Source organism: Felis catus, chromosome A2, assembly GCF_018350175.1.
Source record: "Felis catus isolate Fca126 chromosome A2, F.catus_Fca126_mat1.0, whole genome shotgun sequence".
Lineage (NCBI taxonomy): Eukaryota > Metazoa > Chordata > Mammalia > Carnivora > Felidae > Felis > Felis catus.
In genome coordinates, this window is record NC_058369.1 from 30821740 (window position 1) to 30839293 (window position 17554).

The following is a 17554-nucleotide window of genomic DNA, read 5'->3' on the forward strand; positions in this document are numbered from 1 at the left end:
TAAATGCTGAGAGTGTTTCTTATGAATCGGTGTTGGATTTTGTCAAATGCTTTTTCTGTGTCAGTTGATATGATCATACAATTCCTTTAACTTGTTAATATGGTGATATATGGGTTGGCTTGGGTTTTTTCTTTTGTTTTTGTTTTTTGTTGTTGTTTTGTTTTTTTGCTATTGTTTCACAAATTCCTGATGTTCTGTTCACGTTTCTCAGTCTATTTTCTCTCTTATTTAGACCAGCTCAATTCTAGGGTGCCTTGGTGGCTCAGTCGGTTAAACGTCTGACTTCAGCTCAGGTCAGGATCTCACAGTTTGTGAGTTTGAGCCCCATGTCGGGCTCTGCGCTGACAGCTCAGAGCCTGGAGCCTGCTTCACATTCTGTGTCTCCCTCTCTCTCTGCCCCTCCCCTGCTCATGCTCTGCTCTGTCTCTCAAAAATAAACATTAAAAAAAAAACCTTAGATTGGCTAAATTCTACTTTTGTGTCCTCAGGTTTACCAGTTCTATCCTCTGCCAACTTTATTCTTGAGCCCGTCCAGTCACTGATTTATTAGTGTTGTTGTATTTTTGAGATCTCTAGTTTCCGCTTTTAAAAAATAATCAATTTGATTACTCTGCTGAAGTTTGCTATTTTTTTCACTTCTTTCAAGTAAATTTATAATTGATTACTGAAGCATTTTTATGATGGCTGCTTTGAAACCCTTGTGAGATAATTCTAACATCTGATTTATGTTTGTGGATGTTGGCATCTGTGGACTGCCTTCTCTCCAAGTTGTGATTTTTCTTTTGTGTATGATGGGTGATTTCACAATGTATTGTGGACACTTTATTTATTATATTAAGAGACTCTACATCCTATTTAAATCTTTCATTTTAAATACCTGTTCGGGTTTAATTTATAGGTCTTAGCCTACTTTTGTGGGCTGTGGTTTCATGGTAGTTTAATTTTCACAGCCTTTGTGGTGTTACTTTTGGTCTGCTTGGTTTGTATGATCCTCCTCAAACTCCCACTAACTCCTGCTGGTGCTGCCTAAGGCCTCAGGTGGCTCAGGGAAGGCTGAAGAGTCTCAGACTCGGCAGAAAAGGGCTGCTTATTTTTGTGGGGTTCCCAGGGGACCCTCCTTGCCAGTGGACTTGGGTTTGCCTGATGTTGCCAGCAGGACTCTTTTTCTATCTGGGGGAAGAATGAGTCTACGAGGCTGCCTTCTTTTGTTAGGTCAGGGGTTGGTCAATGATGAGTCCTAGTCACCTGCCCCTTTTGGGTGAAAGCCTGCCACTATTTTGTACCTTAAGTCGTGGGGAAACCATCTCACTTTCCTCTTACAACCTTTTAGACTTCTCCTTTGTTGCCCCCTGCCTCATGTCCAAGGTTAATATTTGTGCCTAGTGAGGAAGAGCAAGAAGGAACTCACCTACACCATCTTGTCCTGACCAGAAGTCAATCTCTTTTCATTTCATTTTATTTATTTTTTAAATATTTATTTATGAGAAAGAGAGAGAGAGAGCACTAGTGAGCATGAGTGGGAGAGGGGCATAGAGAGAGGGAAATGCAGAATCCAAAGTAGACTCTAGACTCTGAGCTGTGAGAGAGCCTGATGCGGGCTCAAACCCAGGAACTGCAAGATCATGACATGAGCTGAAGTTGGATGCTTACACGACTGAGCCACCCAGGTGCCCCAACGTCTTTTCCTTTTAAAGAGATTCCTGTTTAAACAAGTAATTCCAAAAAAAAATTTTTTTTTGTTTCTGTGAGTCAGTTGCTACCTGCCATAGAGAAGACACAACATTGGCCTTACTGGTTTGGGCTTACTTTTCCCTTCAACAGTCTCTCTTTTTCTGTCTCCGTCATCAGTTCCCCTCATCCCTCCAGCCCCCGCCCCCCCCACCCCCCGGATCTCCTCCCATCTGCTGAGGGATAATTTTGGAGTGACTTTCAAACAAATGAAAAACCAGTGGCAGGGAATGAAGACACACAAAATGGAACAGCCTTCGTGTTAGGTTAAACACAAAGGGAGCTGTAAAACAGAGGTGACAGCATCAGTGGTTTTCTAGTGCTATTAAATTAATACTGTGGTTTAAAATAAAAAGAGATTTGATGTTAATTCAATTAATTTAAATGACTGATGGGGCTTCTATGTCTCAACATTCTTAGAGGTTATTTGTATTTAATACAGATCAAAGTGAAACAAAACAGATTAGCCTTAAAGGCATAATTTCAGATAGCTATGTGAGGAAGTTATTTCAAAGCAGCAAATTGTGAAGTGTGGTTGAGGGTAATTCAGCACACTCATTTTGGAGGAAGTTGTATTTTCTTTAAAGAACAGATGCTAGGGGTGCCCGGGTGGCTCAGTCAGTTAAGCATCCAACTTCAGCTCACGTCATGATCTCGTGGGTCATGGGTTTGAGCCCCACATTGGGCTCTGTGCTGACGGCTCAGAGCCTGGAGCCTGTTTCACATTCTGTGTCTCCCCCTCTCTCTGCCCCTCTGCTGCTCACACTCTGTCTCTGTCTCTCTCTCTGTCTCTCTCTCTCAAAAATAAACAATAAACAAATTTTTAAAAAAAGAACAGATTCTAAAATTATCACTGCTTTGTTTTTAATCACAATATTTCATTTACTTTGAACTTTAAAAAATTAAAGTGGAATGAAGATATTTAGGCTGGATCAAAACCAAGAATGAGCAGTACTGTTTTAAAGAATAACATGACACAAACTCCAGCTTCCTATGGGGATAACCGTTAATTAGGCTGTAAGGTATAGGGTCTTGTATGTGGAGTAGGAACTGTGGTACTGGTTTCCAGCTCTTTGCAGATGCGACCTCCATGTATGTCTTTGCGGACATTCACATTTAACGCTCTGACGCTATTCCTTCAAAACCCACCTTTGCTCCCCCTTGACAGGAGAAGTGTGACAGGTGTCATGCACCTGTTCTACCATTGTCAAGCAACTGTTTAATGCTTAAAAGACTGATGAGATAGAAGAAGATTATGAGATGGACTTAGGTCCTTGATTATCTTATTTATCTCTTTATATCCCTGTTGAGCTAAGGAAATTCAGGTTAATTAGGCTGGGGTCATGTGTGAGATGGGGCAAATGTCTGACCTACTGCACTCCTTCTCTCCCTTTGTATTTTATCTCCTCACTCTTCACAGATTTCTTTTTTGAGTTTTTTTAAAAATATATAAAACACAGGGGCGCCTGGATGGCTCAGTCGGTTGAGCGTTCCACTTCAGCTCAGGTCATGATCTCGCGGTCTGTGAGTTCGAGCCCCGCGTCAGGCTCTGTGCTGACAGCTCAGAGCCTGGAGCCTGTTTCAGATTCTGTGCTCCCTCTCTCTCTGACCCTCCCCCATTCATGCTCTGTCTCTCTCTGTCTCAAAAATAAATAAACGTTAAAAAAATTTTTTAAATAAAAAAAAATATATGAAACACATTACATCCATAACATGCAAAACAATCAATATTGACAAAAGAATTTATTTGTGAAAATAAAAATGTTCATTAGTGCTTTTTTCCTGTATTCACAGCACTCATCCATTTGAGCAGAACAGTCACCTCCACAGTCTACACTCTGACAGAAAAAGCAAATGTTTTCCCTCATCATCTAGAAAATGTTAAAGGCAGTTTTCCCTGCATTCATGAAAAGAGACACAGATTTTCTTGTGGCTTCTGATTTGTGCTCTGGATGTATGGTCTTCTGAAGTCTAGAAGGAAATAAAAGAGGAGACGAATCTTTTGTGTGGAGGTTATAAAGACAGTGTGGAGGTGTGTCTGCAGGTGGGGAAATAAATGACATGACTGACAAATACGAGTGACCTCACCTTGGGATACCTGTCCAAGAAGGCAGTGTCCTATAACCCATGACATGCCCGGTGAGTGAAACGGAAAGAACAATGCAACAAACATTGTCTATGATCCACAATGCCTTGGAGTCACTGCCAGTTACCCACACAGCCTTTGCCCGTTGGGACGCCAGTCTGTACCAGGAGGAAACCCTATTCAACTCATACGAGTACATCACGAACTAACTGCCCTGTGGTGACAACATTCCACTATGCCGTAATATTTTATACTGCTCCCATCCAATTATGCCCATGCACGCACCTCTCAACAATGCCACGGGACTTCTGAAAGACCAAGTTTCTAAAACAGGACAGTGATGAGTATGGCCCCTATTTATCTCAGTGGTGGTTCAGTACGAAGATTTTTTTTTTAATGTAGGCTTTTCACAGGCTGCAAGGAGGTACCAACTATCAGGATCCACGTTCACTCTTACAGGAGAGACACAGAAATAATGGTGGCCTCCAAGATTACTTGTGCTTTACCAGGGGCTGGGGTTGGAAAAGGAAAGAGGGATGGCAAACAGAGGAGTAAAGGACCCCAGAGTATGGACCTCCAGGTTCTCTCCTAACACTGTCTCTGAGTGATCAGACTTTGTCCCACAGCTATTTGCTGCTCTCCAAGGTCATAGATTCCTCATATTGTTCAGTCATTGGGTAACCTTGCATTTCAGGGAAGCCTGGACTCATTACCAACCCCAGAAAGAGTCTAACTTGATCTTTGCCATTTGTGGTAAATCTATTTCCCTTCCTGATCATTGGTTTGAGTGTGGGCATATGACATATTTTTAATCAATGATATATGAGGGTTATACCTCTAGGGCTTCTGGAAATTCTTCCTGTCAAAAATAGAGGCCTAAGGAAGAAAGAAATTTTATTATCCCCTTTCCTACATCTTGATATATATTAAAGTTGACATGCCTGGAACTGCCACAGTAATCTTATAACCATAAGGAGAAGCTAAGAGATTTCATGAGGAATTTGAACTGGAACAAAAATGAGGGTTAGCCACTCAGTTAACCAACTCTGAAAAGGCTCTATTTGTAGCTTCTGGATAGATCAGAAAATAATTCTTTCCTATTGGTTAAGCCAATTATAGTTGAATTTTCTGTTACCTCAGCCAAAAAGCATACCAAATGAATAAATAATCTGATGGAAAAAGAAATATTTTGCATCATTTCATGAACTCCTTGTGGATTCATGATCAGCTAAGAATCATATAACTTTCTTTCTGGTAATGGGTTATACTACATCCCCTTCCAGATGTTTCTGAGAGTGCATACACTATACTCTTTGCAAGAATCTTTCTATAATTATTAAGTAAAATTTCTTTCAACAGGGTCAATATGCGGAATAAAACTGAGGAAAGGGCACCCATAATTAGAACCCTTAATTAGAATGAACTCATAAAATATTATGTAAGAAAATAAAAGATATGTGAATATATATGCAAGTTTAAAACCACAAGAAGAAAATACTCATTTTGAGAGTTTGCAAAGCAAATTCAGATCAGAGAGGTGGGAAGGATGTTAGGTTAAAATATATTTGAGTATTTTAAGAAGCAGATACAGGTTCTAATAGCTGGATTTGGGTGTTTGGACACCAGCGCAGAGAAGGCAGTCTAGGACAGAGGCCCTATTCATTCATGGAACTAGAGTTGAGACACCTACAATAAGCCATGAGTCACAGGGAAGACTCTACCTCTGCCAAATGGGGAAAGCAGCAAAGAAGCTTCTTGTACATCTAGGGTTGAGATAGAAAAAAGTAACTCCCCCAAATGCAAGCCCCCCATCATGTGAATGAGCAGGTCCAAATTCACACCAACAGTAGGCAGCAAAAGCTCCTAATGGAGAAATCAACATAAAAATTGACCCAGAGCAATCCTTATCAAAATAACACCTGCATTCTTCATGGAGCTAGAACAAACAATCCTAAAATTTGTATGGAACCAGAATAGATCCTGAATAGAAAAAGCAGTCTTGAAAAAGAAAACCAAAGCTGGACGCATCACAATCCCAGACTGCAAGCTGCTTTACAAAGCTGTAATCATCAAGACAGTGTGATACTGGCACAAAAAAACAGACACTCAGATCAATGGAACAGAACAGAGAACCCAGAAATGGACCCACAAACACGGCCAACTAATCTTTGACAAAGCAGGAAAGAATATCCAATGGAATAAAAGACAGTCTCTTCGGCAAATGATGCTGGGAAACTGGACAGCGACATGCAGAAAAATGAAACCTGGGACACTTTCTTACACCATACACAAAAATAAACTCAAAATGGATGAAAGACCTAAACATTAAGACAGGAAGCCATCAAGATCCTCAAGGAGAGAGCAGACAAAAACCTCTTTGACTTCAGCCTCAGCAACTTCTTACTCAATGTGTCTCCATAGGCAAGAGAAACAAAAGCAAAAATGAACTATTGGGACCTCATCAAAATAAAAAGCTTCTGCACAGTGAAGGAAACAATCAGCAAAACTAAAAGGCAACCAATGGAATGGGTTGCAAATGACATATCAGATAAAGGGGTTAGTATCCAAAATCTATGAAGAACTTATCAAACTCAACACCCAAAAGCAAATAATCCAGTGAAGAAATGGGCAGAAGACATGAAAAGACACTTCTCCAAAGAAGACATCCAGATGTCCAACTGACACATGAAAAAGTACTCAACATCACTCATCATCAGGGAAATACAAATCAAAACCACAATGAGATACCACCTTACACCTGTCAGAATGGCAAACATTAACAACTCAGGCAACAACAGATGTTGGTGAGGATGCGGAGAAAGAGGATCTCTTTTGCATTGTTGGTGGGAATACAAGCTGGTGCAGCCACTGGAAAACAGAATGGAGGTTCCTCAAAAAATTAAAAATAGAACTACCCTACAACCCAGCAACTGCATTACTAGATATTTACCCAAGGGATACAGGCGTGCTGTTTCGAAGGGGCACATGCACCCCAATGTTTTAGCAGCACTATTGACAATAGCCAAAGTATAGAAACGGTCCAAATGTCATGTATGGGTGAATGGATAAAGAAGATGTGGTATATATTTACAATGGAGTATTACTGGACCATTAAAAAGAATGAAATCTTGCCATTTGCAACCACGTGGATGGAACTAGAGATTATTATGCTAAGTGAAATTAGTGAGAGAAAGACAAATATATGACTTCACTCATATGAGGAATTTAAGAAACAAAACAGATGAACATAAGGGAAGGGAAGCAAAAATAATACAAAAACAGGGAGGGGGGACAAAACATAAGAAACTCTTAAATATAGAGAACAAAGGGTTGTTGGAGGGGTTGTGGTGGGTGGGGGGGCAGGGAGATGGGCTACATGGGTAAGGGGCATTAAGGAATCCACTCCTGAAATCATTGTTGCACTATATGCTGACTTCGATGCAAATTTAAAAATTAATTAATTAATTAATTTTAAGAAATGGACCCAGAAAGAGTGAAACCATGAACTCTCAGAAAAGGCAAAGCCAATATCCCCCAACAGGGTTATTTTCATAGCTCAGGGAACCCAGAATGCCATGGAAATCAGTCTCAGCTGAAGATGAGCTCTCAGTTGAAGATTCAAACCACAGGAGGGAGTGAATTACTGGGATGGAGTGTTAGATGGTATAACAAAAATAAGAATTTACACATTAAGAACAAGAAATAGAAAATCATCTGAAAGGGACTTTAAAATTATTATTTAAAAAATTTTTTTAATGTTTATTTATTTTTGAGACAGAGAGAGACAGAGCATGAACAGGGGAGGGTCAGACAGAGGGAGACACAGAATCTGAAACAGGCTCCACGCTCTGAGCTGTCAGCACAGAGCCTGACACGGGGCTCAAACTCACGGACCGTGAGATCATGACCTGAGCTGAAGTTGGCCACTCAACTGACTGAGCCACCCAGGCACCCCTAAAATGATTATTTTTAAAATATTTAAATAGGTAAAGAGAAAATAGAAAGGATAAAGCAAGCACAAAACAGTATAAAAAAAGAACAGATATGGAAAATGGAAAGGAATACAATGAAAATCTTAAAATGAAAATCATAACTTACTACAATTTAAAAAAAGCAATTAACTAAACAACAAAACAAATACACAGGAAAAAAAAATACTGTATATATTGGAACATAGATCTAAGGAAATGACCCAGAATGTGTAACAGAGAAATAAGAGAAGTTGAGTCATGGAAAATAGGAAGACAGGGTCTAAACTATGTCTGACAGGAATTCTAAGATAAAATTAAATGAACATGGGAGACCTGATGTTACAAAAGAAAATGGCTGAGAATTTTCCAGAATTGAAAAAAAAAGTCATCAATCCTAAGATTTAAGGATCACCCCAGGACCTAAATAGGACAGCTAAAAACAAATTCATATCTAAAAGAATCATTGTTAGCAAAACTGCAGAATATTAAACAGAAGCAAAATTCTTAAATGCTACTAGAGATTAAAATACACATTCCTACAAAGGAAAAACAATTATATCGACAAAGACTTATAGTCAGCATAATAGCTGATATTTATTCAGTGACTGATGTGGGATGGACATTGTTTTTTGTTTGTTTGTTTGAATTTTATTTGAGAGAGAGAGAGTTCATGTGTGGGGGAGAGGGGTCGAGTGAGAGAGAATCTTGAGAAGGCCCAGGCAGAGCTTAATCCTACAACCCTGAGATCATGACCTGAGCTGAAGTCAAGAGTCAGATGCTCAACTGACTGAGCCACCCAGGCCCCCCTGGACATGGTTTTAAGTATCTCTTACTCTCTTACTTAATGTTCACAGCAGTTTGATGGGGAAGATGCTGTTGCTAACCCCATTTCACAAACAGATATGGAATAATGGATAAAAGACAATGGAATAATGTATTCAAAAGGGTGAGACATAATTCTATCCAGAGGTCTCTTCATCAAGAATGAAGCTGGGGGGTTGTTTATTTCTTTCCTGATAGATGCATTTAATAATCCATAAACATTTAAAGAGTTGACTAATAATACAGAATAGGTGTTAAAAATAGCCACACCAGACATGTCACATTGTCATAAGTTCCTCAGAGTTATGTATGTGGTCATTTTGTCTGTGGTGAGCACAGCAGAAACTGGTAGAGCAGATAGTTTTTAACCAAATCTTGGTTTTTCAATGCCAAACCAGACTGAGTTAAAGAAGCTGCAAAATAAAATATGCAGGTTAAACTGGCACAGTGATTCCTTTCCAAATATGTCTACAGCACAAAAGATGGTCTTCTGTATCAGTAAAACAAGAGCCCTTTAAGTATTTCAAACACACAAAAAAATCCAGTACAAGGAATTGCTTATTTACCGATGGAAGAGCTAAAGAACCAAAGAGCACTATGAAGCAACCTTACGTTTAGCAAAAGCAAGGTGGCTCCCACTCACCTAGGGCTGGAGTGACAAAAGCAGGAGGTGGCTATACCAGAGTTTAGGAGTCAGGGTCACCTGGTGGGCCTGTCTAATGGGAACTGAGATCATCGAAGGGAGCGACATCCTCTAGGAACTGGAGCCACACTGGTATTGCAGCAACTCTCGGCGTTGCCACCTGAAACAGAGCCAGGAGCAGTGGGGGATATCCTGGCTTTTATCCTTCCCTAGCTCTCCAGGCCTTCCCATTAGTGAAACCCATCTAGACAGACGGCAAGAGAGCACAGGAAATGTAGCATCCTGCAATGCACACACCAGGCAGAGGATGCGTGGTTCTCCAACTCTTCCGACTGCCTGAGCTCCTCCACTTCAGTTTGCTGGTCAACGTAGGCCTGAAAGCGGCAGGTACGCTTTGTGTGGCAATGACTGAGCTGACCCCTCTTTCATGCAAAGGCAGTGCTTCTTTCCAGTCAGAGTCCTGTTCTACAAGCTCGAACTTTACTTAAGACCATCTACCTATCGAGCTTTTTTGCAATGCCTACGTCCTCTCAAAGTTACTCTGCCCAGAAGCTAATAGAGGAATGTAAAAATAGCTTTAGCGGTCTTTCAGCATGGATTTTCTTATTTGTATTCTAAGTAACTCATTTAGGCAGACCTAGAAAGCTTCTTATTTGCATTTGTTTTGCCCACAGAAAATTCACAGTTTGCCACTGCTTCACGTCATAGAAATAATCAAAATACAAATTGCTTGAACTGTAAAGACAGCAGCTCAGAAAACCTAGGATAAGGAAGAAAACTTAGGGCACATTTTAAACATAAGTGAAAGGTGTTTTTGCCCTGGCTATCTTCAACTTCTATCTGTAAAGCACAAGCAGAAAAGAATTTTGAGAATTACTTAGTTCACAGAAACTTCATCTTCTCTGAAATCTTATTTTTGACCAAGTGAACCAGAAAAGATGTCAATGTTAAATCTGTTTTCATCTAACGTAGATAACCACAATCTATATAATTTTTCTTGTATTACAGTTAAGCAATAACTACTAGTCATCTTTATCTACCATCAAAAGAAAAGCATCTGAAAGAAGAATATGCTATTGATCAAATGAAGAGTGTTTGTTAACTTTCATTTTAAATATATAATTATCTATAATATTAAATTTTAGCCATAATATTTTTTGTTCATCTATTAGCTTTCATAGAGATTAATGGCTTCATGAAATATCACAGTATTAACTCTGTTGGGCATTTTTTGGTGATAGAAAGTATTTTTGGTGGTAGTGTAGTCAATTGTTAACTACTGTGTCCAGAACTGGGGTACATTTTATAAACTGTCCTAATTTTGAAACTGAGATTGTGCCCTGTATAGGGCTCTGTGCTGAGAGCATGGAGCCTGCTTGGGATTCTCCCTCTCCCTCTCTCTCTGCAACCTCCTCCACTCATGTTCTCTCTCTCTCTCTCTCTCTCTCTCAAAATAAATAAATAAACATTTAAAAACAAATAGAACTACCCCACAATCCAGCAATTGCACTATTAGGTATTTACCCAAAGAATACAAAAACACTAATTCAAAGGGATACATTCACCCCAATGCTTATAACGGCATTAACTACAATAGCCAAATTATGGAAACAGCCCAAATGTCCACTGATTGATGAATGGATAAAGAAGAAATGGTGTATATATATAATAGAATATTATTCAGCCATAAAAAATAATGAAATCTTGCCACTTACAACAAAGTGATGGTGTTAGACAGTATTATGCTAAGCGAAATAAGTCAGTCAGAGAAAGACAAATACCATATGATTTCACTCATATGTGGAACTTAAGAAACAAAACAAACGGACATAAGGGAAAAAATCGAGAGGCAAACCAAGAGGCAAACTCTTAATTATAGAGAGCAATCTGATAGTTACCAGATGGGAGTTGGGAGGGCAGATGAGTTAACTAGGTGATAGAGATGAAGGAGTTCACGCGCTGGGATGAGCACCAGGTGTTGTAAGTGTTAAATCACTATATTGTACACCTGAAACTAATATTACACTGTGTTAACTGGCATTTAAATAAAAATGGGAAAAAAAAAAAAAAAAAAAAAAAAAAAAAAACTGTCCTAACTTTTAAAAACTTTTGTGCTATCGGGGTGCCTGGGTGGCTCAGTTGGTTTAGCATCCAACTCCTGATCTCGGCTCAGGTCACAATGTCACGATTTGTGAGTTCGAGTCCTGCTGTAAGCACGGAGACTGCTTGGGATTCTCTCTCTCCTTCTCTCTCTGCCTCTCCCCTGCTCTCTCTCTCTCTAAATAAAACTTTAAAATAAGAAATTTTTGTGCTATCAATAAGCAATTATTTCGACTCTTGAGCTGCCTATGTGTATACATTTTCTTTTTAACGTTCAGTGCATATATATAGTTAGTATCACTTGATCAGTTATGTAAGAAAGCTTTGTGGAGTCAGTGTGAGTGTATTTGTGTTTGGTACATTTCATAAAGAACATTAGCACCCTCTTCTGGATGACTCTGCAGGCTGTAATGAAAATATTCTGTCAATCTCTTCCCATTTCCTAACAATGAACAGCTTGAATTGTTCATTAAATTTGCTCCTGATTAAAGCACAGGCTTTGAGTAATTTAATTACACCATATATTTCTGAAACACTGATAAGTGCTAGCATCAAAAAAACCACTTCATTGCTAAATGTTACCCACTGGGAATAAGTGTTTGGCTTACGAAAAGGAAAAAAAAAATGCTGTTTCTACATTTCTCAGATTGAGTGTCCCCAGTGACTCTTGAATATACACAGCGATGCAAGGAGGAATGGAGCAGAAGGGCGGACAAGGAGAGCAGACTTGAGCATTCTTCTGCCAGCTGTCAGTACTTGAAGAGCAAGTTTACGCCCTCCTATGCTTTAATACCAGCCACTGACATAATGCAATATTCTTTTATTCAACTGGACTTTTAAAAAAAATCAGATACCTTTTCAATCACACTGCCTGGAATTCCCCAGATGCTTCTGTGATAGATATCGTATGAGACTGGTGATGGAGATGGGATGTACTTGCTTGATTCATTCATTCACTCACTCACTTATTCATTCTACGAATATTTAGTGTGCATCTACGGTGTGGCAAGCACTCTTCTAGGTCCTGGAGATCTGGGGAACAGACTCCAGCTCCCGACTTCATGGAGACTACATTTCTGAGCGAAGAGAGATACAATGCAGAAGTACCAACACGGTGTGTCACATGATAATAATTTCTATGTAGGAAAATGAGACAGAGTAAGTGGAATAAGAAGTGTTGGTAGGTGGTGGGGGGGCGTATTTTATACAAAGTGGTCAGAAAGTACTATTGATAAGGTGACATTTGAGCAGAGACATGAGTTAAGTGCAAGTTTAAACCTTGTGGGTATCAGAGAAAGAGCATTCCAGAAGGAACAGCAAATGTAAGCCCCTCTGAGGTGTGGCCCTGGATTCCTTTTAAATATTGCCAATGCTGTGTAGCAACTCAGCATGTAACACAAGTTATGAGCCTGCTTGAGCTTTGGAATTCAAAAACTTGGGTAAGATGCTACATATTAGCAATTGACAAATTACTTAAAATCTCTGAGCTTTTGTTTTCTCTGCTATAAAATGGGGGTTTCTACAATTTCTTTCTTCCCAGGGATATTGTAAAAATTAAGTGAAATATTGCAGACAGATATAGCACTGCTCCCGGCATTGTGCTTAATTCAGGAAGTGTTAGCTCTCAAAAGGGAAAATGCTTCTCAGGGACACTTGAATTTTCTGCAACATTTATGTATTAAATGGATCACAAATGTTAAACTGGAATGTTCTTCTAATAGTAGTCAAAAATCATAATGTAAGCAGAAATATTTCTTTTTCTGGGTTGTCCTGGACAAGCTGCTTTACCTTCGTGAACCTTAGGTTTTGCAAAACGAGGATATTAAATCGGTCACTGCAGTCTAAAGCCTCCAGGTCATATGAGGGCTACTCTCCCTGTTTTAAACCCCCAAATAAAATTACTTTTCATAAGGATAATGAGGGGCTAGACTTTCAGGCTTGCTTTGGGCTGAGTTATGAGGCATGGAATTCAGTGGCTGAGGTCTCTGGCTATGGATTGTGACAATCTGGCCAAAGTGCTATCCCGAAAAGTTGTTCAATTTACATTTACCTGAAGAGCATTGCTTTCCTCAAACTCCTGTGTTCTTGAGATATTTTCAAGGGCCCCACTATCCAGATCTAACTCCAACACCTCCACTACCAAAGAGCCTCCTTCACAGGATTAATGGTCTCTCAATCCCTTCTTTCCAAATTCCATTCTTTCTCTTTCTGCCTCTTGAGGGAAAGCCCCTTTCCAAGCTCACTCTGCAAGTCAGCTAAATACGGTGAGATGAAGTGTCGGAAGACTGTGAGGGGTGACTGAAGAAGCAGAAAGCAGAGAAATGATCCCTCCAGAACCATTTCCATGGGGGAAATGAGTCCAAAAGGTGGGGTGGAGAATCAGGAATCTAGTCTATTCCTCCTCAGGCGTCTTTGTCCAAGTTTGAAAAATTGTCAGAGGGTCAGGTAACGCAGGCTGCCTTACTCATCCTTAGAATTTTTAAACAGGATTAAACAGAACTGGTCAGAGCACTGAAGGAACAGCTAGCTGCCCAGAGGCAAAGTAACGTACAGGAGGCCTTGGTGTGGCTAGCTGTTAAGCAGCAAAGTCTATTCCGAGAAATTGCCCAGCTCATGTTAAAAATCTCCCTCCTTTTTCCTTGCAGAATTTATCAGAACCCCCAGAACCTGTTAAAGCTGATTCTGGAATTTACTGGATTTTGACTCTGGGCAAGTTGTTCAGCCTTTTCTGAGCCTCCGGCTCTGTTTGTAAAATGGGGGTGGATGACAATTAGCCAGGAGAGTTGCCTGGCACATAGTATGGCTTCAGGGCATGGTAGCAATTATCAAGACAAAGGGGCAGCATGGTGGTTCTAAGGAGTTATGCATATTGTAAGGCACTTGCTAGCTGGAAGACAGTATGCTAATTTTGGTAAGATACAAGTAAGTATGAAATAAGAAATATACGAAATGGGCATGAAGAAGATCTGAAGACTGAAAAGTCAGATATTTTGGATGTTACATAATTAAGGTGTGGAAAAACTAATCATGCAGTTGGCAATCAGGCCTCATTTATTCCTCCTGAAGTTCCTACATGGCACCAAATCTACTCTAGTGGCAACTCGGAAGCAGTGACAGCACAGGACATGTGAAATGGACACTATGCAATCACCTGCATTGAGACCAAAATCCATTGTACTAATCAGTTACTGGGATCTTTGCATAATTACACATGCTCATGGGACATTTACTGACTTTGTTAGCTCTCATGGCTGCTAACATGTGACCCTTGGGACAAACACCATCCTGGTAAGAACTAGCTTTTTCTTTCCAGTGTGGAGATATTACAACACAGTCAGAGCATAATTAGTAGCTGTGTGTTGGGGACTCAGTTTTTCATTTTCACGTTGCTTTTGTTCTTAACCCTATATAATATTTATTTGCTGTCAAATGAAGTAGAGACTGGGAAATAGTTGCATTAAATTCTATGTAATCCATTTCCCAAAACAAAAATAAACAAATATATAACTCTTAAAAAGATTCTATTTAAACCACCTGAGGATTATTTAACAGAATCTTTTGCATGTCAATAAGCATTTTAGGGAACATAAGGTGCAAAGGGCTAAAACAATGTGAGAATATGCTCAATTTCTTTTGTTTTTGGTTTTTTAATAATTTTTTTAATGTTCATTCATTTTTGAGAGACAGACCATGAGCTGGGGAGGGGCAGAGAGACAGAGGGAGACACAGAATCTGAAGCAGGCTCCAGGCTCTGAGCTGTCAGAACAGAGCCCGACACAGGGCTCAAACCCACAAATGGTGAGATCATGACCTGAGCTGAAGTCGGATACTCAACAGACTGAGCCACCCAGGCGCCCAAACTCTCTTTGAATTAAAGGTGGAAAATCAGAAAATCAGGAAATAATACTTGCAGTTAACAGACTGAAAAAATTTAAATATGTGATAAAATCCTAGTGGCTAAAGCTATGGAGAAGCAGAACTTTTTATTTTATTTTATTTTATTTTATTTTATTTTATTTTATTTTACTATTTTATATTATTTTATTTTATTTATTTTTGAGAAGTATGCACTTCTGTACAAGATTGTGGTGGTATAACCCTTCCAGAGGGGAAATGTTGTCCTATCCATCAGTATTTAAAGGATACTTTCCCTTGCACTTTCTCCTGGGAATTCCAAAGCTAGGACTTTTATTGTCAATATTCTTCCATAAATTTTCAAGCTAATGGACAAAGATGGTTAATGTGGTTTATAACAACAGCAACAGCAATCAATGGAACAACAGAAATTACTACCTATATTTCACAAATAGGACATATATACATGTGATGAGATAACATTTTGTAATATTACCTGTTTTGGGGGTAAGACTGATTATCTTTTTCACCTGGTGTAGTGGGTCCCTTGCTTCAGGGGACAAATGGCACAGCAGAATGCAAATGACAAATACGTAGAGAACATTTGGCTTTTGAGTTTCAAATGCCTAGACCCTGATATTTAGTGCAGTAAACAAGAGAAACCTATTTATCTGCCCTCCAAGATAAAAACTTCCTGGGTTGGGAAAAGGGAAGGACTTACAGGAGGAGCATGTATGTGCACTAGAAAGGAGCCTTCCATTTCAGGCTGAATCCAGGGATGGTTAGTAACAAAAGCTACAGATCATTTTGCTGAGTCTAAGAGAAAAGAAAACCCGCCTCTTAGATAGAGGCCTGCATGGGACTAGAATCTACCCCCACCCCCCGCCAACTCCCATGACCACCAATTTTGACAGCATCCTGACATAGTGCTGAAAAAACAGAATAGGAAGGAATGGCTCCCAAATGCCAGCATGGTTCAGTAATCCCGTGTGTCTGAGAGTGGCGTAGACACATCAGGGAGATCCAAAGAATCTAAGGGAATTGGAGTAGGAGTCAGGGATGATCAACAGAGATCTACATGGAGCAGTGCTTGAGGACCAGGGGGAACAGTAGACATCTTAGCATCTGCCAGCATAGAATGACAACAACAAGACAACATCTTGTTAGATGCCACATTCATGTCTTAGGACTTCTGCTCTACATAGGTCTCACGGAACTCAGATAAATGCCATGCAGAAAAACCCTGAAGTAGCAGAGATTCCGTTTTTGGCCACCCATGGGAATTGAATCTTGAGATGAAATTAAGTTGAGCTAAAGAGAAATAAAGATAATTGAACGTCTTCCTTACCTTAGGTATTGGAATGAGACAGTCTTTCACTTCACATACCATGGAGTAATACGTATGGAAAACAATGAGGCAAGCAAATATGCTCCAATGTGAGATCTGCAAGATAAATTTTACATTAAAAGAGGGAAAAAACAATTTGAAAGTACGCATTCATTTGCATAAAAATGTTGTATGTGCTAAATGTTTCAAGGATATGAAAGAAATGAGTAACTGATTTCCTCTAGACACTGAGACTTTTCATTTTATACCATTTTCTAAAGATTTCTTTTAAACCAAGAGCATATATTACTGTTATAAAACATATTTATAATGCATAATAAAATATCCTTTTCATCTTTATACCATGTTTTGTGACCCATTACATTGAATTAGAATTCCATTTATGTAGCATTTATTTCAATAATTTCAGAATAAAGGATGAAAATATGGGTCTTAAATATCTTTTGAGTGTGGCATAAAGCTGTCAAAGAGAACTCATTTGGTTTTCTTTTTTCAGTGACAAAGGGTGTTGCAATGTGCCTTTAAGGAAAACAACTCTTTCTCCATCGTTTCTGTAAAAGTCAACACGCAATTTTTCTCACCACAAAACTACAAAAAGTTTTTCTTAAAATGTGTTGATAATCAGAACAAGGACATATGATTTGAAGAACTGGGCAAAGTCATACATTTTCATATGCCCTAGCCTATGGTCATACATGTAGGTAATAGACACTGAACATATCACCAGAACTTAAATATGCAGAAAAGAATGGCTACCTTCAAAGTCATCCTGCAGTTATTCTAAGCCACGAAAACTGTTTTGTAAGCCATTGTTTTGAATTGCTGTTAGAACGGATAGCATATTATTTTGATTGTTGTAACAGGTGCCAAGTAATCACCATTTGAGGGTGGATTTTAATTTTAATAGCAGCTAAAGGCCATTTAGAGTCAAGTATGGTAAGACAGTTGTTCAACTGAGATAATAAATTTACAATTAAAAAACAAGTGGGGTACTATAAAAT

At 39.2% G+C, this 17554-nt stretch overlaps 1 long non-coding RNA gene across 3 annotated transcripts in view; it reads right to left on the reverse strand.

Annotated features, from left to right (window-relative positions):
* Window positions 1-17554, reverse strand: part of LOC111559431 — an 81803-nt gene that overhangs the window by 46444 nt on the left and 17805 nt on the right. For 2 of the 3 annotated variants that reach the window (XR_006593833.1, XR_006593832.1), the window contains exon 3: window positions 16554-16649. This is a non-coding gene — a long non-coding RNA (uncharacterized LOC111559431). Of the gene's footprint in view, window positions 1-3452; window positions 3700-16553; window positions 16650-17554 lie in introns of those variants that run through there. The other variant, XR_006593834.1, reaches the window with a different exon arrangement.